Source organism: Peromyscus eremicus, chromosome 19 (assembly GCF_949786415.1).
Source record: "Peromyscus eremicus chromosome 19, PerEre_H2_v1, whole genome shotgun sequence".
NCBI classification, from domain to species: Eukaryota; Metazoa; Chordata; class Mammalia; order Rodentia; family Cricetidae; genus Peromyscus; species Peromyscus eremicus.
The window spans coordinates 62,588,945-62,612,353 of NC_081435.1; the positions used below are offsets into that span (position 1 = coordinate 62,588,945).

The window sequence follows — 23,409 nt, forward strand, 5'->3', positions numbered from 1 at the left end:
ATCTGCTGTACAGTTAGAAGTTGCTGACAAATGTTAAACTATAAAAGACGTTATTTAACTCATTTTGAGAGTGTCATTAGGGACAACATCTTTAGAAAACTGTCCATTATTTATTAAATTGAGTATGTTTATGCCCTGTAGTCCAGCAATCCAGCTATTAGGTGTATTGCTTGCAAGAGAGTGCTCATGGGTTTGTGGAGATGCAGATACATTTATAGGGCCATGCGTGGTGATGCAAGCCTGTATTCTTGGCACTGGGGAGATGGTGGCAGGAGGATCAGGAGTTCACGACCTGGGCCATATAATGAGACAAAGTTTACCACCAACAGAGAAGCCAACCTCAAAGAAATGATTATCATCAACTTATACTATTTGCTTTTTTTTTTAATTAAAAAAGTGTGCATATGTGCATGATGTGTGTGAAGGTGCACCCCATGGCATGCAAGTAAATGTCAGAGGAAAAGTCTGTGGAGTTGATTTCCTCCTTTTACCCTTATATGAGTTCCAGGGATTGAACTGAGGTCCCCGAGCACCTTTACCTGCTGAGCCATCTCACTGGCCTGGAAATAGTGTTTTATTAAGGAGGAAACAGCTTTCCCTGACCGTAGTTTACAGTGGGTGACGGAAGCAGTGAATTATGACAACAAGGTAACCTGTTACTCTGTTGGGGAGTTTGAGGACCAGTGAAGAAAGGTGCAGTCAGTCCAAGTGTAGGTGACTTTTCTGTGTGTCCTGGCAGCTGCTCCTAAATGACCACACAGAGACTTAATATTAATTATAAATGCTCAGCCGATAGCTTAGGCTTGTTTTTAGCTAGCTCTTATAACTTAAATTAACCCATTTCTGTTCATCTCTGTGCTGCCCCGAGGCTCATTTACCTCATGTACAGACTTCCCATCCTGCTCACTCTGTATCTGATGGCGTCTCCCCTGACTTCTCCTCCTCCTCCCCAGTATTCTCTTAGTCTAGTTCTCCCGCCTGACCTTATCCTGCGTAGCCATGGGCCAATTACCTTTTTTATTAACGAGAATAATATATATTTACAGTGTACAAAGATTGCTCCGTAGCATTTCAAACTATTGACCTTCATTGATTTCGGCTCCTGACTCAGATTCCTGCTGCACACTGAGATCCTATTGTCTCTGCATGATTGGAAGCACATTCTGACTTCTGCTACAGGCATTTAGAGGCACTTGTACTCCTAGTACCTCAGTCAGTTCTCAGTGGTCACTACAGCTTGTCGTCAACGTGGGTGGTTTTCCCTGCACCAGTTGAGGGAAAGGACAGGTTATGAAAGCCACCTGAATGTCCTGTCATTTCAAGTAAAGGGGGCATATTTGGGGGCTGCTACAGAATTTTCTCTTGAATGTGCTGTTTGTAACAGTGACTAGTTGCACACTCCCATGTAATCCCACATTTTAGCTGAGGACATGAGTGCCAGGCTTAGAAAGCATAAGCCAGTCTCTCTTGCAACCAAGCGCAGCCTGTTCTTTGGCCAAAGGGATGTGTGTAAAAGTGCCACAGGCCAAGTGGCAAGGGCATCTCTAAAGAGAGTTCCTGTGCTCGTCCCTCCCTGTTGACTTGAACGTAAAGGTGTTCTTGGTGCTTGCTTTAGACATCATGGACCATGAGGACCCCAAGAGTGGCAGCCATATATGTGGGGTCTGCAGAGGCTCTCTAGTGAGACCTTACTCAGGGTCAGAGAATCTGAGCTTGCTTTACCGAGCAGGGCTGCATAATGGGATGATTTGACCACAGGCGTGGTTACCAAGTGTTTTGAGGGGTCTACTCTTGGCTGTATGTTGTGCTTTGATCTTGAAAGGGGGAGGTCTTTTGCCTCGCCCCTTGGCATTGTATAAATCTCAAATCAACTGGGTATTGACCCAGGGCCCTCTCGAAGCTATCGTGTGTGTCTGTCTTTCTCTCCATCTATTCCATCTATATTTCTATCTGATACTTCCTCATTCCTCCCTCCTCCCCCCAAGAGCTCTTTGACAGGTTGGAGCTGGACTCTGGCGGACTCCCACACATATACAGAGAAGCTGAAAGGAAAGCTACCTGACACTCGAGTGTCGTGAAGAGCACATACACCTGCACTGCAGCTTCTCACAGCCTCCTTTGCACAGCTCTCCTCCGTCCTGACTTAGATAGTTAGGTAATAAAAGACAAGATGGCAGCGTGCGTGCGTGTGAGAAATACCTCTCTAGGATGGCAAGTGTGTGGAAGTCCTCATTAGAACTGTATCGCAGTGGAAGAGAGTGGGATGAGACAGGACCAAGTCCACCTTCCCTAGCACTGGCTGCTGTTCTCAGTCCCCTGGTACCTTGTCATATTCTTCACAGGTTAAATGAAAGACACAAAAAACAGTGATTTACTCAACTTTTTTCTTTTCTTTCTTTTCTTTTTTTTTTTTTTTTGTTGTTGGTGTTTGTGTGTGTGTGTGTGTGTGTGTGTGTGTGTGTGTGTGTGTGTGTGTTTTGTTTTGTTTTTCAAGACAGGATTTCTCTGTGTGGCTTTGGAGCCTGCCCTGGAACTCACTCTGTGGACCAGACAGACTTCAAACTCACAGATAATCTGCCTGCTTTTGCCTCCTGAGTGCTGGGACTACAAGGCTTGCACCCCCCCCAACCCCCCCCCCACCGGTTCAGACTTTTTTTCATTGTCCACAGATGATGAGTTATGAGCATCCTTGTAACCCACCCACTCTCGAGGAAACCATGAGAGCTGAGTGGGAATCATGTGCAACCAATGAACACTTCTAAGCTCTTGTGTTCTGCTTTGGCAAATGTCTCACCTCCCCCCCTCCTTTTTTTTTTTTTTTTCTCCAAAAGAGATAATTATATACAAGTTTAGTTACTCTACTTGTCCCCTCCCTCCCTCCCTCCCTCCCTCCCTCCCTCCCTCCCTCCTTTCCTGTTTGTTTGTTTTAGTTTGGTTTCTGGAACTGTCTCACTATATAGCTCTGGCTGGCCTGGAATTCACAGACATCCACATGCCCCTGCATCCTGAGTGTTAGGATTAAAGGTGCGTGCCTGCCACCTCGCCTAACTCTGTTCACTTCATGAAAGTCCTTGTAAACCATTACTGCTGCAACAAAATGTACCGTATTGGTTGAATGGCTTTGATTGTCCCTGACGTGTCATGGACTCTCTAAGAACTCATACTTCTGATGTGAAGAAGCTGGATATGTGCGATCTACTGGAGGGGTGTGTGTGTGTGTGTGTGTGTGTGTGTGTGTGTGTGTGTGTGTGTCTGTCTGTCTGTCTGTCTGTGTCTGTGTGTCTGTCTGTCTTCCAGCCTCACTGTGTAGCCAGCCCTCTGCTGGCCTGGAACACACTCTGGGCTGAGCGCCCCGACTTGGAGTGGTCCTCTCTGCCGCAGCCTTCCGAGCGCTGCAGTCCCAGGCTTGAGCCACCACGCTTGGCTGCTTTTTCCTCCAATTTTAGAGTGATGTAATATATTTTTGAAAGCCCAAATCTTGTACTTAAGCCTGCTTGTTTTGTGACCTTAGAGGGGGTAATGTCACCAAATCTGCTTTCTGTTAAACTTTTGTGGCCTGAAATTTTAATTCCTGTGTTTTCTCTTTTCTATTTTCTTTACTTCTGAAATCTCTGTCAGATGTAATAGAACATCGGATTCTATTCATGTTTTTAAAAATAAATCTTCACAAAAAAACCCCATGAAGTATGTTGGGAGTGTTGTTCTAGAAGCTAATTAGTGTAGACTAAGGGGAGAATGGTGTCAGAGTGTGATGGCTAATCTGATGATCAGTTTGATTGGGAGACACCTGGATGTGTTGACAGGGCATCTCCTGAGGGGATCGCTCAGGTGGGGAAGACCTGTCCTGAACATGGATGGCACCATCTCCTGGGGGCCCGGACGGAATGAAGGCCAAAAGGGAAGGAAGCTGACAGGTGCAGGCATGCTCCTCCTGCTTCTGATACTGTAGCATGAGCCTCCCTCCATGCCCTCTCAACTTGAGGGACCATGACTCAGCCCTGAGAAGTCTTTCCTTTTGTCACAGAAAACTGACCAACACACAGGATATAGGCAGAAAAGATAGGGGTGCTTTAGATTACCTAGAAACATTTATGAAATACTTGCATTTTGTAGGCTTATAATTACTGATAAAGAAATATGCCCAAGATAAGAAAGAATTTCCTGCCTCTTTTATAATAAGAGTGAGTGCAGAGACTGTGGATCATAAAGGAGGAAGTTCTCTTTAAATTCAGGTTACGACAGGTGAGCACCACTGAGCCTGGATTAGCTTGGAAGTTGAGAGAGAGCAATAGGAGAATCAGTGGCCTAGAGCAGGGACCCAGTGGAAATGCATGAGGCACTTAAGGTAGAGTAAGCAGGTGTTTGTTGGCTCGTTCTTCAGTTGTGTGTAATTTCCATGGGACATAGGATGTAGATGGAGGATTGCCTTTAGTCAGGGTGCAAGTTTTGCCAGGAAAACGTTATGGACACAAAAGAGTGAAGACTTGAAAGGGAATACGTGAGGAGATCTGATGCTGAGCTGGAGAGTCCTAGATGGTTGAGGAGGGAAGTACACAGTGAGGTTGGTGATGGGTAGTGGAGAAATTAACAGGGCTAAATCATTCACCCCCAAAGTATTTGAGTCAGGGACTAGAGAAACACCCAGGCTGCTGGTAGGTGGTCATCAGAGAGAGGGAGACATGGATTCAGAACTGTCGTGGAAGTACAGCTGTTAGTAAGCCATGTGTGTAGGCAGCCTGTGGCCGTGGGGTTGCTGAAATAGATGGGGGAAATCAAACCGGCAAGGACTAGGGCCGCCTTTGGGGTGAGCTGTTTGAGGGTGTGTTGAAGTCTTTGAAATGAGGACAGGTCATGTGGAGGGAAAGACAGTGATGAAAGAAAGATGCTGACGTTGTCAGGGAGCAGGAGTGCTGGTGTCTGCAGTGACTGAGCAGGGGTGGGTAGGGTAGTCTGATGGGATGCCTCAAGCATTTGTGATGTTTGAGGAACAGTGCTTTAGAAGCAGTCGTGTGAATTCTGCCTGAGGGAGAGAGCAAACAGCACTACCTGACAGGGCTTCTGAGAAAACTGTCCTTGGGGGCCTTTCAGGAGACACTCAGGTCTCGAAGAAACGGGGTGGAAAGTACAAGGGTTCTGGTGAAAGATGTATGTTTCAGAAGGTATCAGAAGGCTGAGGTGGGGAGATGTGTGGGGCATGTTCATACCATGTGGCTCTGAGCACCGGTGTGATGCGGCTTAGGCCTCTGTTGATCCAGGTAAATGGGAAGATAAGGCATAAGGGGATGGTCTTTTAGGGGAGAGTGAATAATAAGATCAGTTCTAGTATATGACAGTTTGTCTTGGTGGGGTTGTTGATCTCTTGGCCAGGGAAGTATGCAGACCTCTGGGAGCCTGTCTTGTCTTGCGGTCGAATATGTTGTCTAGTGGAAGAAGACCTGGCCTTACCAGTTATGAATCACTATATTCTTGTAGGTTAGCCAGAAAACCCACAGCCACCTGCATTCATCATATTTAAACTTGCTTAACAGTTTATACATTAAAAAGCTAGAGATGCATCATCTGAGGACCATGACCAATTCTAAAGAAAATGGATAGTGTGCCAATAACAGCCCCCTCTCCTACTGCAGAAATACCCGGTGCCAGGGTTATGTCCACGGGTCTATATGTACATGTCCATGCAGTCAATTCCACAGCAGCCTGACTCTCTCTGAGCTAGGAGACTTAGTTAGGGCCTCCTGCAAAATGATAATTTTCCTGGAGAGTTATGAAAACAAAATACAGCATGCTATAATTTGTTCAATAATTTGATATAGGTCAGCATGGATCACAGGTTAAAATTAACGTTACACACTTCTGTGCTATTCGTTTATAAGAAAGCGAAAAGGGACTTGAGTCTGTGGCCTGCTTGTCCTGCAGGTTGTTCAGGCACTGTAAGCTGCCCTTCCTGTCTTCCCTTCTGTCATGCACAGCTGTAGCTGAAAGTCCACGCACACCCAGGTAGGGGTGGGGGCACTTGCAGACCTGCGCTGCAGCCCGCCCCGCCCCGCACCCCCTGCCCACACTAGGTCACAAGCAGCTCCCTGAGGAAAGCTCTGCAGCAGAGATCGGAGCTTACTGTGACCTGCTGTTTTGCTTGTGGCATTACTTTCTGTATTTTTCCTTCAAAATTCTAGGCACCGTGGGGTTTGAGAGATGGCTCAGTGGTTAAGATCATTTGCTGCTCTTCCAAAGGACCCACCCGGGTTTGATTCTCAGCATCCACAAGGTGGCTCACAGTCATCTGTAACTCCAGTTTCAGGGCACAGACATACATATAGACAGAACACCCATATATGTATAATACTTTTTAAAATTATAGGCATCTTGACTATGGGGACAGCAATTTGTTATATCATGGAACAATCTGAGCAAGACCTACACGTGGATAATTGAGTAAGTGCTTATTGAAGGAATAAAGCACAAAGGGGCAAAATGCCTAGTAAGATCTATTCATTAGGTGAAATCAAGAAACACAGATGCAGAGCCACAGTGGGCAGATGGGGAGCCAATGAAAAGAAACAAGCAGAAACGCCACTTGCGTCTTCTTGAGGAGTCATCCTTTCCTTTTGGATGTGGGGAAGGAGTCTGCAAAGACAGTTTGGGACTAGCTATGTGCTAAACCACAAACTGTTCTTCCCTGTCGCAGACAGATTGAGTTCAGGACTGCTGAAGGCCAGGAGCTGAAGATCTCCTCTGTGGTGGGCTTCACACTGTTGTAATTGCCCACTGGGGTGGGCCCTGTGCTGTGCAGCAGGAAGGGCAGGGAGGGAGGATCGTAGCTGAGGGCACCTGCTTTAGAGTCTGAACGTGAGTCCAGGTCTGCAGGGTGCTATTGTGTGAGTAAGAGCACAACCTCTATGGATTTGAATGCTTTACCTGCCAAGCTGGGAGAATGCTAATGTTTGGGGAGCATCTTTGGTAATTTGTGGGGGTCATCATTAGCTGTCTGGCTACTGTTCATCTTCACCTTAACTTTCCTTCTTTCTGCTCACTATGCCCAACCTGGTCCCCTGAGTGTGGTGGTCTTTGAGCTTTATTGATTATCTATGCCATCAACGTAATCTTTTAAAAATGGTGCTATTAACAATAAAACTATCTTTTGATATAAAATATTAGCAAAAACAGTAAGTTTTTAAGTGCTCGCTAATTGTGGTGACTTCATAGTGTCATTTGTATCCGGAGAAGCCCTGTCATGCAGGACTGTTTCTTGTTAATAAAGGTGGCTAAGTCTAGTCTGAGGTCTTGGAAATGGATGGGAAACAGAGAACTGACCATATTTTCTTTGTTCTTAGCTTATAAAGAAGAGGACAAGGGTTCCCCATTGGTAGTCACAGGGTCAGCCCTGCAGATTCTTGTGCCCTGTGTTCACTTGTCCTTAAATGACTAACCTTTCAAAATCTTTGATTTCGGTGCGAGACATTTTTAGAAAAATTGTGTGGTTCCATTGTTTTTGGGTAGATTTTTGTGAGAGCTGGTTAAGCCTGGGCCACATTACAAACTCACTCAACCGCAGTGTGTTTCATTATGCTGAAAGAGAAGGAAGGAGGGGAACACCACCCTCCCCATGCGTGGCAGGGCTCCCACTCTTCTCTCAGGAAACCTGGGGTACCACACAGCAGTGACTTTCTGACAGATGGACTGAGGGCGGGTGCCACCGTCAGCCTGGGTGATGCTTTCTGCTTCTGTGATCCTCGGATAAGAGACAAGCCTCCTCACCCACCCTGGTAGTGTCTGCGTATGAACCTGCTTGTTGAATTGAGTGCTCTCAGGGTAGGTTTTCAATCCCATGAGCACTTTCAGGCCCTTCCTAAGCCCCACATTCACTCTCTTCCATATCACTCATTTTCTACGCATTACTTTCATTTGCTGATTGTCATGTCTTGGTAACCTCTGAATATGAATACTTTTAAATCTTCTTTTTCAAGTATCTACTCACATCTTCCCATTTCAAAGCTTCTAGTTCTCAGTGCCTCTCAGGCCTCTTCTTATTTCTGCCTTCTGGTAGCAATGGCATGGCAGCTGCCTTTGTTAAGGCCTGGTGCACCACCCTCCAGGACGTGAGGCTGGCTTCTGGCTGTTACAAGCATAATGGAAATGCTTTGGAAGAAACTCCAGCCTTCTTTATCAGAATGTCCCTTTCAACCAGGGAACAATAGTTACTCAGGGATCCTCCTACCTTTGCCCACAGTGGTCTCACATGGAACCCATTCTTACTGATCAGTGTTAAGTGTACCACATTTTCTTTATTCATTCTTTGGTTGAGGACATCTAGTTTCTCTCTATTATGAATAAAGCTGCTGTGAAAAGAGTTAAGGAAGTGTGTGGTGATATGTTGTGTATCATATAAAGCTTGCCTAAAGATCAGAGAACAAATTCAACATAGAGGCCAGGCAGTGGTGGCACACACCTTTAATACTAGCACTCAGAAGGCAGAGATCCTTTTGAATCTCTGTGAGTTCAAAGCCACCCTGGACTACATGAGATTGATTCAGTCTAGGAGAGAAACAGAGCCAGGCAGTAGTGGCACACACCTTTAATCCTAGTACTTGAGATCTCATGCCTTTGTTGGAAGCACACACACCATTAATCCCAGCACTAGGAAGGAAGTGATGGCTGGATGGAGAAGGGCATATAAGGCGTGAGGAGGCAGGAACTAGAGCCCTTTAGGTGGAGGACTTAGAGGCTTTCAGAGGATTCGTGGAGATAGGATCTTACCTTCCATTCGGCCTGAGGATTGGTGGAGATAGATAGGATCTTGCCTTTGATTCAGCATGAGGATTCAGTAGTGGTGAGAAGTTTCTCTCATCACTTTGTCTCTCTGATCTTTCATCATTTACCCCAATATCTGGCTCTGGTTTTTTTTAAGTTGAAGACCATTTAAGAGTCTTGCAACACAAGTGGCCTTGTGGTATGATTGAGCATCCCTTGGTTATATTCCCAAGAATAGTATAACTGGGTCTTGAGGTAGATTGATTCATAATTTTCTAAGAAACCACCATATTGATTTCCAGAGTGGCTGTACAAGTTTGTAGTCCCACCAGCAATGGAGGAGTGTTCCCCTTGCTCCACATCCTCTCCAGCATGAGCTGTCGTTTGTGTTTTTAATCTTAGCCATTCTGACAGGTGTAAGATGGAATTTCAGAGTTGTTTTGATTTGTATTTCCCTGATGGCTAAGGATGTTAAACAGGAAAAGACTTTTTTAAGTGTAACACATGAACAAGAGTACAGGCAACTTAATATTTAGCTCAATTAATTATCATAAAATGAACACACAGAGTTAAATCAAATGGTTCTAGTGTACCCATAATCTTTTCTTACTCATTTTCCTAATGATATTTCTTTCCACCAGCAAAGAAACCACAATCCTTACTTCTAAAGCTACTGTTATTTATTTTAATGAACGTACAAAGATTGATTGGACTTCATCATGACATCTTTACACATGCATATGAAGCTCTTGGTCTGTATTCTCCTTCCTCCCGGTAACCTGATACTGCCGACCAGTTTTGCCTATGTTTGCGCTTTATGTTCACAGACTCACATGGATGCATTTTGTATTTGTCCTTTCTTCTGTCTATTTGTACAATCCACGCTTTGGGTGAAGCATAGTCCCTTCATTTTTTTTGTTGCAATGTATTACCCCATTTTGAGACCATTCTACATCTTACTCATTCTTTATGTTGTAATGTGTATTTGGTTTATATCTGAATTTTGGCTGTTAGATAACGAGACCAGAAATAATTATGGTCTCTACTTTCCGTGCTGGTCTTGCCTCCTTCTTTCCTTGAGTACCAGCCCTGGCTGCAGCGTCATTTCCTCTTCAAACTAGAGTTTGTATTTCTTTCTGCCCCACTTGCTCCTTTTCCTTGCAGACCTGCATGAGGGTGATTACTAAGAACCATGCAGCAGAGTCAGTATTAAGTGTCTTGACATCTCCTCTGCCAAAGAAATTAGGCATATTTAGCTTTAGGCAAGTTCTTTGGGACAAGGTCAGAAAGCAGCCATATTCTTTGCCAAAATATCACAATAATGATCTTTAAGCTACTTGCTAACATTGTTTCCCTCATGAGCTGGGCCTCCACGGTCTACATAGCTCTTGGCACCACTGTCTCAAGCTCCTACTAGGATGGCTCACCAAGTTCTTCGTACAGCATTCAGCTGTTTTTCTAGTTCACAGTGCCAAAGCCTTCTGCATTCTTCGACAGACAACACAGTCAGGCTCGTCACAGCAGCGGGCCTGTCTCAGAACCTCCTTCTGTCCTGGTTACTTTTTCGTTGCTGTATTAAAACACAATGGCCAAGGCAACTTAGAGCCAAGAGGCCATCACTGTCGCAGTGGGGAAGTGTGGCCCAGGCACACGTGGTGACTAGTGCTGGAAACCAAGAGCCGAGTGTTCACGTCTCAACCGCAAACAGGAAGTGGAGAGCGCCACCTCAGAATGACTCAAGTATTTGAACTATCAGAGTCCGCCCCAGGGACCTTCTTCCCCCAGCAAGGCCACACCTCCTAATCCTGCTCTGTCTGTCTGGGGTCCAAGTATTCAAATGCCCAAACTGTGAGAGACCAACCTCTCATTCAAACCACCACACATCCCTCTGTGAGTGATGTTTCTAAGTGAGCCAGGAGTGATAGCACTGCAGTGTATACAGGCAGCTCTCTGTAACTGTCTTCACATCTTCAAAACCTCCTGTGCACCGATTTCCTTCCTGGAGGTAGCAGGCTGTGGAAGTCCAGGAGTCTCCTGGAGCTTCCCAGTTCTCAGACCCTGCAGTCAACCTCCTGGAGATGGCCTTTCCCGAGCCTGACCCACTGAGGCCCTGAGTGCAGGACTCCCTTGGCTGCACACTTCCTTGTGACCCTCCTGCCACGTGCACCTTTCCCCTCATCAGACTTTGCTTCCTCAGCTGCCTCCCAGGGCTCATTTTAACCTGCGGCTGTGCGACTCTGATTTATGATTGTTCACTGTCGGGCCCCAGGGCAGCTGAGTTGTGAGTAATAGATTTCCTCTCAAGATGGCACTTAGCTGCCGCTCACTGATTCAGGGAACTCCTCTGGTCTGCTCACCCATCTCTCCTTACCTCCAGGAGGTACAGCTTCAGCTCTGCCTGCAGCTAGATTTGAGGTCTGTGAGAACTGTGGGCTCGTCCTGGGACCGTTAGTGACTTCTCCCGGGTCTCCTGGCTGGCCCTAGGGATGAAGTCTGCGCTTCCTTGACCCCACCGTGGAGCCGTTCAGCTGGAGCTGCGTTGGGTGTACCTTGCTTCTTTTTGCTCTTCGCCCCTTTTGTGAATTTCCAGTGCATCTTTTTCTTTTGGAATACTGCCTGTTTTTACTCATGGCGACACTTCTTCACAGATCCACAGAGGCAGCTTCCAGTCTACCTCTTACCCGGAAGCTGCCAAGCTAAAGGTTTTTTAAGTGAAAGATCCCCTTTCCTTGATGGTTATTACATTCACAATGTTTCAGTTTGTCATACTTTGTGTGTGCGTCACATTTGCATGAGAGTGCATATATGTGAGTTAAAACTTTAAAAATGGTATCAATAAATAGATTCCTTTTTAAACAGTTATTTTCTTCCTTTCATTTGTTTGTTTGTGTGTCTGTGAGTCTGTCTGTCTGTCTGTCTGTCTGTCTGTCTGTCTCTCTCTCTCTCTCTCTCTCTCTCTCTCTCTCTCTCTCTCTCTCTCTGTACCCACAGAGGCCAGAAGAGTGTGTTAGATCTGGAACTGGAGTTAGGGGCAGTTGTGAGTTGTGGGGGCTCAGAAGTGAACCCTGAGAGCTCCTAACTGCTGAGCCGTCTCTCCAGCCCCGGATTTATTTGTTTAGTTAACTTGAATTCTTTTTTACTTTTTGCTAGCTTAATTTTACTTCAGAGCTTATTTGGAAGACCCAAGGAATATAATTAAAAAGCACTGGGAACCTTCCTTAATTTGGCCTTAGGAACAGAAGGAAATATACTGTAACTTACTTTCCTTTATTTTTCTGGTAAAGAGAATTTTCTCTTTTTCTCTTTGCCAACAGGAAAATGCAATTCCATTAAGGTTCTTGGGTCATAGATCAGAGGCTTGGATCTACAAAAAGTGAACTTTTGGAAGAAGTATGGTCCAATGTCATGGGCCAGTTCAAACGACAATGTGGCCAGTGACAAGCTGCCTCCTCCTCCTCCCTCTGAGGAAAGGCAGCTGTGAGTGCGGGTTACCAGAGACGGGAGAAAGGAAGAAGGGGAAGGGGAGAGGGAGGGAGAGGGAGAGGGAGGGGGAGACAGACAGAGAGAGAGACAGAGAGACAGAGAGAGATAGAGACAGAGACAGAGGCAGCTGTGAGTGCGGGTTACCAGAGACGGGAAGCAAAGAGGGAGTGTGGAGTGTGTGTGTGTGTGTGTGTGTGTGTGTGTGTGTGTGTGTGTGTGTGTGTGTGTGTGTGTCTCCTATAAGAAGCTCAGATTCCTGGGAACAGTTTGAAAGTATGAAAGAGGGAGTGAAGAAGCCATCCTAAGGAAGAATACGTACTTTCTTTGTGCAGTTTATCCCGGGAAAATTCGCTTGTTTCTCCTTATAATGAAGATGAACAGCTGTGAGGGAAATCGAAAACAGCACATTTTATCTTGGGGAGGCTTTTCGGGTTATTTTTGCTGTGGGTTGAATTTTCTGGTTGTGTTTTCTCTGCCTACAATCCTGGTACAAACAGTGGTGAACACATTGGCAAACAGTCCTGGGACAAACTCTGGGTGGAAGGGAGTGACCTAAACTTCACAGATATGTTTAGGTAAACAACTAGATCCAAAGAAGAAATATTTTTGCTTCTGACTGTATTTTTAATTTTTTACTATTAAAGTGTTTGAAACTACACTTATTTGTCTATCTGTGTGTCTATATATATGTATGTACATACCTATCTCTCTGTCAGGCTTGGCAGTGAACACGGGTAACATTCACCGACTCGTCTCGTGGCCCTCCACTTTCCTACACTGCTGTGATTTTTCTCAGCTGTGTCATGAATGGCACAGAGAAAAGCTCTGAATACATTAAACTTGTGATCTATGGTTGTCAGTCAGTGGATGAGATTTACCCAAAATTTCCTGATGAGAACTGAGGAGTCCCCCACGTATCAGAAATGCTCCTGCAGTAAACGGAGGGAGAGCTGTGGATGAGCCCTAGCTTTCTCTTGCTGACACCGAGGCTTTACCAGGAATGTGGGCGGAGGCTCCCTCCGCACTCCTGGAACCCCTGAAATCTGGGGGTGGGTGGCTTGTGCACCACCCTCATAAAAATCGTCAAAAGTTAATAGTTAGAACCACTGAAACGAGTTGTAGAATAAGTTAGAGGGGGCGGGAGAGATGGCTAAGGAGTCAATCCCAGTCCGGTCCCAAGCACCCCTGTCAGGTGGCTCACGAAGCCTGTAACACTTCTCTAGGTGAGCCAACACTTTCTGGCTCCCAGTGGCACCTGCAGACATGTGCACAAAGTCACAGGCCGATACACAAATGTGAGCATAATTTAAATCTTTAAACAATTAAAAGTTTGTGATGTGTATGACCACAACTTGGTAAGAAATGACATACATATCATGTAATATTTATATCAACATAAAATTTTAGATGCATGCATGTATTTTGCCTGTGTGTATGTGCACCACATTTGTGCTCGCTGCCTGTGGAGGTCAGAAGAGGGTATCTGATCCCTTGAACTGGAGTTACAGACTGTTATGAGCTGCCACATGGGTGCAGGGAATCAAACCCGGTCCTCGGAGAGAATAAGTGCTCTTACCTGCTCAGCCATCTCTCTTGCCCTCAACGGGCATAATATGAGATAGTTTATATTGTATGTTCCATCAAAATGTAAAATACTAGAAAATAATAGATTTCTACATTGAACAGTTTATAGTGAAAAGGATTAAAATTGCTTGCCATACCAAGTTTAGAGAAATAAAATTTATCAATTACTTGTTTTGCTGTACAATATTCCAAGGATTTGTTAATGGTGTAACCTCTGCCCATTGTAATAAGTAACTTCAATCATAGACATGTACAAAGATAAAGATACAAAATCACTTACTTATATCACATAGATATAATCAATGATAACATGTTAGTGGGTTTTTGTCATCATCCCCCCTACCCAGACAAGATTTCTCTGTGTAGCCCTGGCTGTCCTGGAACTTGCTCTATAGACCAGGTTGTCCTTGAACTGAGAGATCTGCCTGCCTCTGCCTCTACCTCCCAAGTGCAGGGTTAAAGGTGTGCATACCACTGCCCAGCTTGCTAGTGTTTTTTGAGTTACAGACAGTTGTGTGTCTTCATATAGCTGATGGACTGAACCCTGATGTTCTACAAGAGCAGAAAGTGCTCTTAACCTCTGAACCATCTCTCTAGCCTCTGTTGGTGACTTTTACCTCCAAAATCATCAGCCAGCCTCCCCCGCTTTCCCTCTGTCTTAGGGTTTCTACTGCAGAGATCAAACACCATGACCAAAGAGCAAGTTGGGGAGGAAAGGGTTTGTTTGGCTTATACTTTCATATTGCTGTTCATCACTGAAGGAAATCAGGACAGGAACTCAAACAGGGCAGGAACCTGGAGGCAGGAGCTGATGCAGAGGCCATGGAGGGGGCTACTTACTGGCTTGCTTCCCCTGGCTTACTCAGCCTGCTTTCTTATAGAAACCAGGACTGGGCTGGAGAGATGGCTCATGAGTTAAGAGCATTGACTAATCTTCCAGAGGACCCGGGTTCAATTCCCAGCATCCACATGGCAGCTCACACCTGTCTGTAAGTTCAAAATCTGACACCCTCACACAGTCATACATGCAGGCAAAACACCAATGCGCACAGAATAAAAATAAATAAATTCTTTAAAAAAAAAAAAAAGAACCCAGGACTACCAGCCCAGAGATGGCACCATCCACAATGGGCTGAGCCCTCCCCCATTGATCACTAATTAAGAAAATGCCCTACGGGCTTGCTTATAGCCAGATTTTTGGAGATACTTTCTCAATGGAGGTTCCTTCCTTTCTGATGACTCTAGTTGTATGTCAGATTGACACAAAATCGGCCAGCACACTCTCCCTGACTCCATCCCCTCCTCCTGCATCTTTCTCCCCAACTTCTGCCAAGTCTTCCCCTCCCCCTTCCCTGCCTCCTTTCTTCCTTTTTGAAAACTTGTTTGTTTAAATAAAAACTTCAGGGCTGTATCCTCAGTTCCACCGTGTATTGCATCACATTTTCTGAGTTGGTGACCAGGAATTTCCCTCCTCCTGCTGCCATCCTTGCTGGTTGGTAATTGCTAAGTTTCCTTAGAATACGTCTGTGTTATGAGTGATACTCTAGAAAGCCAGTGACTGGAAATGACCCTTCCTCTGCACCCTTCTCCATGACCTGAGGTGACCAGCTCAGCAGTGACTGTGGCACACATCACATGCACAAATGTGGGACTTGTTATTGTATACAAGTGTTGTTTTGTGATTTTCCTTTTTTACTCAGTGATATTTGAATGAGGGTTTTCATGTCCCACATAATTATATACCAACAAGTCTAAATTCTGTTGTTTTTAATATTTTTTCACATTTTTAACATAAAATTTTTGAACATTTTTTCCTTTCCCCTAACTCTTTCCAAATCCTCCCTACCTCTGTACCCACCCAACTTTATATTACTTCTTCACCTCCTCACAAAAACAAAAAACTTAAAACCAAAACATCCTACACAAATAAAAATCAAAACAAAGGAGCAAAAGACCAGTAAGAAAAAAAAAAATGCCCGAAACAAAACAAAAGGCCTCAGATAAACCGCTGGGTTAGTTTTATACTGGACAATACTCCTGAGCCTGGCGTCTGCCCTGGAGTCTGGTTGATATCCCAACAACACTCCCCTGGAGAAAGCTACTCCCCTTTGCCCATTGGTGTCCATTGCAAATAGCTTCTTGGTTAGGGGTAATACCCAGTATCCACTTCCCTCCCGGTGCCGGGACCCTGTCTGGCTTGAATCTGCGCAGGTCTTGTGTGCACTGCCACAGTCTCAGTTCACCTGTGCGTTGGTCCTGTTGTGTCTGGAAGATACTTTCCTTGGAGTTCTATCATCTTCCACCTCTGGCTCTTAGAATATTTCCACCTTTTCTTCTGCATAGCTCCCTGAGCCTTGAGGGGAAGGGAGGGCTTTGATGAGAACATTCCATTTAGGACAGAGTGCTCTAAAGACCTGTTGTGAGTCTGTGCGAGAAGATTCTCTGATTTGTTTTCAATGAGAGACTGATTTGTTTGTATAGTATGTCATTAGTAGTCTTTTTATTGTTATGTTTCTTTAGCAGACTAGTAGGGTTAAGTTTTCCCCCCAGGCCCAGGACGTACCTAGTTTCAGGTTCTTGCCACTTTAGTAATGTCACATATGGGTTCCATCTCACGCAGAGGCCTTTGGATCCGATCAAAAAGTGATGAGTTACTTCTGTACGTTTGTGCAACTGTTGCACCAGTAAGTATATCTTGCGGGAAGGTCACTGTTGTTTGCAGGTTACAGGGTTTGTACCACGGTGCTGTTTATGACAACATTTCTCCTCCAGTAGCATGCAGACTGCCTTCAGCACCATTAATACTGGTCAGTAGGGGTGAAGCCTCTAAAGTCAGGTACTGGCTTGACATCTCTGTGTTTGATGACGTAAGTGTTATCTTCAGCAATAGAGCCTTACCATCAGGTTGTGGAGAACAGAAATAGACTTGGCCATAGCCTGTGATGTTTGGGAGATTCTATGGGGTTCGTTTGGCCACCATTTTCTGGCAGTGGAAGTTTCACTCGGTGTCATGATGTCTAGAAGGCATTGTCTCCCCTATTTATTATTAGACAGTTTTACTTCGACCATCTTCATATGGATCTTGGCTTTTCTGATTGGTGTAAGATGAAATCTCCAAGTAGTTTTAATTTGTATTTCTCTGATGGCTAAAGCTGTTAACATTCTTTTAAGTGCTTCTCAGTCACTTGAGTTTAATCTTTTGAGAATTCTGTTTAGAAATGTACCCCAATTTTAATTGTTTTTTTTATGTTTGTTTTGTTGTTGCTGTTCTTTATATACTTTAGAGATTAACCCTTTATTGGATATGTAATCGGTAAAGATCTTTTCCTATTCTGTACCCTGCCACTTTGTTCAAATGATGGTGTCCTTTACTATACAAAAGCTTTTCAGTTTCATGAGGTCCCACCTATTAATTGTTGTTTTTAGTGCCTGTGCTATTGGTGTTCTGTTCAGCAAATCTTTCCCTGTGCCAATGAGTTCAGGGCTAGTCCTCACTTTCTCTTCTATCAGGTTCAAGGTATCTAGTTTTATGTTGAGGTCCTTGATCCATTTGAAATTGAGTTTTGTACAGGGTGATAGATATGTATTTATTTTCATTCTTTTGCATGTACCCATCCATTATATTTGACGAGCACTATTTGTTGGATATGCTGTCTTTTCTGTACTATGGAATCTTGCCTTCTTTGTTAAACATCAAGTGTTCATAGGTGTGTAGAATTATGTGTGAGTCTTCATTGTGATCCCATTGGTCAACATGTTTGTTTTAGGCCAACACCATGCTGTTGGTTTGTTACTGTTTTTCCTACTGTAGCTGTGTAACACACCTTGAAATTGGAGATGGTGGTACTCCAGTTTCAGGGGATCTGGTGCCCTCTTCTGGCCTCCACGGACACCTACATGCACACATGCACTTGCATGCACATACTAACAGTCAGACTGACAGACACAAATAAACAAATAATAGAGGAAATCATTTTTAAATTAAATGTCTGTAGCTGTATAGGTTTATGCCTTGGCCTTCTCTTCTGTTCCATTGATCTTCCAGTGTGTTTTTGTGCCAGTATTCCAGTTTCTATTACTGTGTCTCCATAGTACAAATTGTACTAAGGGTGCCCCTCCAGCGTTACTCTTTTTGCTTGGAGTTTCTTTGGCTATCTGAGGTCTTTTATGCTTCTAAAAAGATAGCCATTTCCACATAGTTGATCTTCCACTCCCTGTGCATGAGGGATCTTTCCATCTTCTAGTGTCTTCTTCCATTTCTGTAGCTAGAGTTTTACTGCCTGGCCCACAGTCAGGACAAATCTCTCTCACCTGCCAGTCCCACAGCCGTCAGACCCAACCAAGTAAACACAGAGATTTATATTGCTTACAAACTGTATGGCTGTGGCAGGCTTCTTGCTAACTGTTCTTACAGCTTAAATTAATCCATTTCCATTAATCTATACCTTGCCACATGGCTCGTGGCTTACCGGCATCTTCACATGCTGTTTGTCATCGTGGCGGCTGGCAGTGTCTCTCTGACTCAGCCTTCCACTTCCCAGCTTTATTCTCCTCCTTGTCCTGCCTATACTTCCTGCTTGGCCACTGGCCAATCAGTGATTTATTTATTGACCAATCAGCAACACACTTGACAGACCATCCCACAGCACTTCCCCTTTTCTTTTTTTCTTTTTCTTTTTTCAAAAAGGAAAGTTTTAACCTTAACAAAGTAAAATTACATATAATTTGGGAATTTGGGCGTAGCTTCTCTTACTACTTCCTGCTGGAGGGGGGCGCTATATCTTCTGGGGATACAAAGAAAATTTTAGGATTATGGAACAGTCCATGAGGCTGTATTGTCTGAGCCAGTTGCCTTCAAACCATTCTGGATGTTGGATCATCTGGGCCATGGTGTCATCGGAGACCTTTCAGGGGGTCTTGGCTGGTCAAACCTGATGTATCTTAATCTGGAACAAATCAATAGCCTCTGGCTTTCTGTGGGAACAAAAGCAGAGTCTCCTTTCCAAAGCAACACATCCTTACATCCAAATTTTGAAGTCAAGGTATCTTTAAAATATACATATTGGCATAACTCAACAGCTTTTACAATCAAATGTTTTTCTACAGTTAAAAATCACAAAGACAACACAATCCAGATTCTCTGTGTAATATTCATCTTCATGTGGCTTATTTTTTATATTAATTTTACTGTCTCTTTAAAGACTTTATTTTTTTAAACTATATATTTGTTTATATAACTGTATATATCACCTTTTTTGTCTCTTTCAAGCCTACGTATATTTTACACACATTGTAAACTATTACATCTGAATCTGTCTTATTGTGAATCTATTGCTTTAAACTGCAGCATCTGTGGCTGCTGGCTCCGCCCACCTCAGCTTCCCAACATGGTGGTGTTATGTTTACCGCCAGCTCTGGGAGCTATCGTGGGTCTCTATGCTTTTATCCAAGCAGCGTGTAGCCCAGAAACCCCTTTTTTTGTTTTGTACTAGCAAAGGCTAAATCCACCATGCAGCTTAATGTGCCACTTGCAGAGGTCTCATTTCCGCCATACTGCAGGTCGAGCTCGCACGCTAGGAACCCACAAGTAGCTCTAACTGGCAGCTGCTGCTCATTTGAGAGAGACAATTAAGAACTGTTTTTAGCTCCGTTTTAGAATCTTTTCTCAGGTTTTAGGTGGAAACTCTTGCCCCACTAAGAAACACAGAACCAATGCAAAGAAGAAAGCCAAGAGGTCAGAGCTAAGAGCTAAAACCTTACCCTTCCTCCTGCAGTGGTCCTACCTCTCTGAACCAGTGCTACCCCTGTGTTAAAGTCTTTATATAGAGTTCCTGTTCTGCCTTCTCATTGGTTGTAAACCCAACCAATGACCACCTCGTCACAGCCTGTCTGTATAGGCTTCCAGGTTTTCCATGATTGGTATTGAGATTAAAGACATGTGTATCCAATAATGGCTGTATCCCTAAACACACAGAGACTTACCCAGCTCTGCCTACCAAGTGCTGGGATTACAAGCGTATGCCACCACTGCCCTGCTTTCCTATGGCTTGCTAATAGCTCTGACCCCCGGGCAACTTTATTTATTAACGTACAAATAACATTTTAATACAAATAAAATATCACCACATTTCTGTCTGGAATATTTTAAAGTTTTGTTACAGAGGTAGTTCACTTCTTTGGTTAGGTTTATTCCAAAGTATTTTTTTCATGATAATGCTGAAGGGATTGTTTCACTGTTTTATTCTTCAGCATGTTGGTTGGTAAATAAGGACAGTATAGATTTTGTGTGCTAACTTTGTATCCTGTTGCTTGGCTGCAAGTGTTTGTTTATTAATTGTAAGAGTTTTCTGTGTGGAATACCTTCGTTTGCAAAGAAAACCACTCTGACTTCTTCCTAAAACCCCTCTTTTAATTCCATGCAGTTCCATTTATTTTTCATAGTGGTTTCTGCCAGGAAAAAAAAATATATATAAACATAGATAAGTAGCCTGGGTGATAACTTTTAAGATTACTCAGTTTTCCTGCAAGTTGCTTTATTTTTATTTTATTTTTGAGAGTATAATATAATTAGATTTCTCCCTTCCTTTTTCTCCCTCCAAACCCTCTCATATACCCTCCCTGCTCTCCTTCAAATTTATGGCCTCTCTTTTCACTAATTGTTATTGGATGCATATATGTATACACACATATTCCTAATGTAACCTGCTAAGTCCTTATAATGTGACTTGTATGCATGTTTTCAGGACTGACTGTTTGGCAATGGCCAATCAATTGGCGTGCTCTTCCCTGGGGAACAGCACCTCTCCTGCTGCCAGCCTTCCTCAGTGTTCTAGTTCTTTGTGTAGGGCTGAGGCCTCGTGGCCTTTTCCCTCTCTACCTTGACTTGTCCATGGCTATTGTCCTGTTCAGCTCATGGTGGGTGGTCATGTTGGTGAGACTTTATGGGTGTAGCTTCTGATAAGCTAGGAGACATGATCTAACAGCAAACTCCTTGATCCTCTGACTCTTACAGTCTTTCTGTCTCCCACTTCCACACTGTTTCCTGAGCCTTAGGTGTGGGAATGTTCTTTAGATGTATCTGGTGGGGCTGGGCTCCACAACTCTGCATTTTGATTGGCTGTGGTTTTCTGTAGTGGTCTCCATCTGTTGCAAAGAAAAGTTTCCTTGATGAAGTCTGTGGGTTAAGGACAAATATTTATAGATTCTTGTTAGGGATTATGCTGTTTTAGTACATTAGTGGTTGTAGATTCTCCTACAATAACCGTAACTTCACTAGCACTGACTCGTTAACTAGGTTTCCAGTACCAGGCATGGTCTTCCTCTTGTTGAGTAGGTCTTAAGTCCAACTAGAGATCTGTTGGTTACTGCCAAGGTGTGTGTGCCACTACCGTACTCTTAGGGTTATTGTGCCATGCTGGTTGTCGACGTAGTTCATGGCCTGAATAGGACCGTTGGTCGCCTCCCTCCTTTGGAAGCTTGATTGGTGCCTTCTGGTACCATGAAAGTTAGTCCTCGGGGAGGGGCATTCAGGAAAAAAGTCAGCAAGAATTGCCAAATATTCTCCAAAAAATCCAGTATCAGTTGGTCTCTTTCTGTGGTTAATTAGTATGTGTGCATACTTTTTAAAAACCATATTGGATGTTATCTTTAAATTTTTCCGTTCTTGTTGGGCATGCCTTATGCCTATAATTTCCGTAATCCAAATACTGAGGCAGGCAGATCCTGAATTCAAGGCTGGGCTAGGCTGCATGATGAGACCCTGTTTACCAAAACAAACAAAAAAGGACCAAATAAAAAATTCTGTTCTTATGCATGATCTGTCACATAGAGATTGCTTTTAACTTACGTGTTCTTATTTTGCTTTTCCTCCTGACATAGATTTTTTTACACCATTTTGTTATATATGTTATGAATTTTTCTTCTCATTTATTACCTGTCTTGTAACTTTATGCTGTATTTCATTGCATAGTAATATTTAATTTTAATTATATTACTATTATTTTTATATCCTTTCCCTTTTCATTTTGCTTGTATAAGAAAAACCTTCCTTGCCAAGGTGGTGGCCCATGCCTGCAATCTTAGTACTGGGGAGCTGAGGCAAGAGGATTGTGAGTGATCAAAGCTAGCTACACAGAGATACTCAATCTGAAAACAAATGAGTTTTTTGTTAGTTTTGCTTTTTTGAGACCAGGTGTTATGTAGCCCAGGCTGGCCTTGAACTCTTTTGATCCTGCTTTCCTGCCTCAGCTTCCTGAGTGTTGGGGTTACGCATACATACTTCTCTAACTAAGCAGTGGGTAAGTGATTACACTTTAGTGTTCCAGGGACATTACAGTTTTGTTATATCTTTTACTCACTGGTTTGAAGAAATATTTCCAAGTTATTTTTACAAAGCCACTATTACCTGATATCATACAAAGATCCACAAATCCATGTACCAAAATTAGTTCTTTTGATACTTTTGTCTACTCTGCTGCAAAATCCATCTTTTTAAAATGATTTTGGCTTTCAGAGAAATGTTGCCATGTGAATGGAGCATCCTCCTGAGACTAGTCTCTGAAGTGTCTCCCTTCCTTGTTTTCTATGTAGTAATGTTTTATTTTCACTGTGTTACTCAGTATCATGTCAGTTCCTGTTAGTATTTGTATAGATGTTAGATTCTTTTATTGGCAGACTTGACACTTACGCAGTATGATATCTTCTTATTCAGAAATGTTTCCACTTTAATCCAGATTTCTCGTGGCCTTGTCAAGTTTAGTGGCTGTCAGCCCAAACATCTTGTATATTTTAGGGTCATTGTTGAACATTTTTACACTTATTTACTTATGTGTGTGTACCTGAACACACAGTTATGTGGAGTTCAGAGGACAACTTGACGCAGGTTGGTTCTCTCCACTCGGTGGGCCTAGAGATCAAACTCAGTCATCAGCTTGGCTGCAGTTCCTTTCCCTGCTGAGCTGTCTCGCTGGCTTTGTATTCCTGAATAGTGTATCTGTTACTGTTATAACTGGAATTAAGTCTATTTTTCATGCCTATTACTTGGGTATAAGAAAGCTTTAATGGAAGTAAACATTTGTTGGTTTATATTATTACACACAGTGATGCATCTCATAAAGACATTTTTATATACAGGTATTTAATGGACTTTAACCAAGTCAACCCCTATACCCTGCCCTTTCTCCCTCCCACCTTCTCATTGTTCTTATCCATCCCCCCAAACAATCTGAATTCTACTCTCATGTTCCATATACATTTGTGGTTTTTCCACACCTATATAAAACTTGGAATCCTTCAGTGAGAGAAAGCATGCTGTATTTGTCTTTCTGAGTCTGACTTCCTTTCCTAATATGATGATCTCTGCTTGCATCCATTTTTCCTGCAAGTGATATTATTTTATTCTTTATGGCTGAGTTTAACTCCATTGTCTAGAGATACCTCATTTTCTTTATTAATTTTTTCCATTGATTCCATGTCTTGACCCTCCCTTGAGTACCGCTGTAAAGAGTGTCTCTCTGGTGTCCTTTGTTCTCTACTCCAGAGTGATGAGCTTGGCCGTGCAGTTCCATACTGACTGCCGTGGTGGTTGGACTAATT

General features: G+C 43.6%; 1 protein-coding gene across 2 annotated transcripts in view; it reads left to right on the forward strand.

The window, feature by feature from the left end:
• The window catches only part of Dym (dymeclin), a 303,216-nt gene that overhangs the window by 78,184 nt on the left and 201,623 nt on the right, over positions 1 to 23,409 (forward strand). The gene's annotated exons all lie outside the window — the stretch shown is intronic.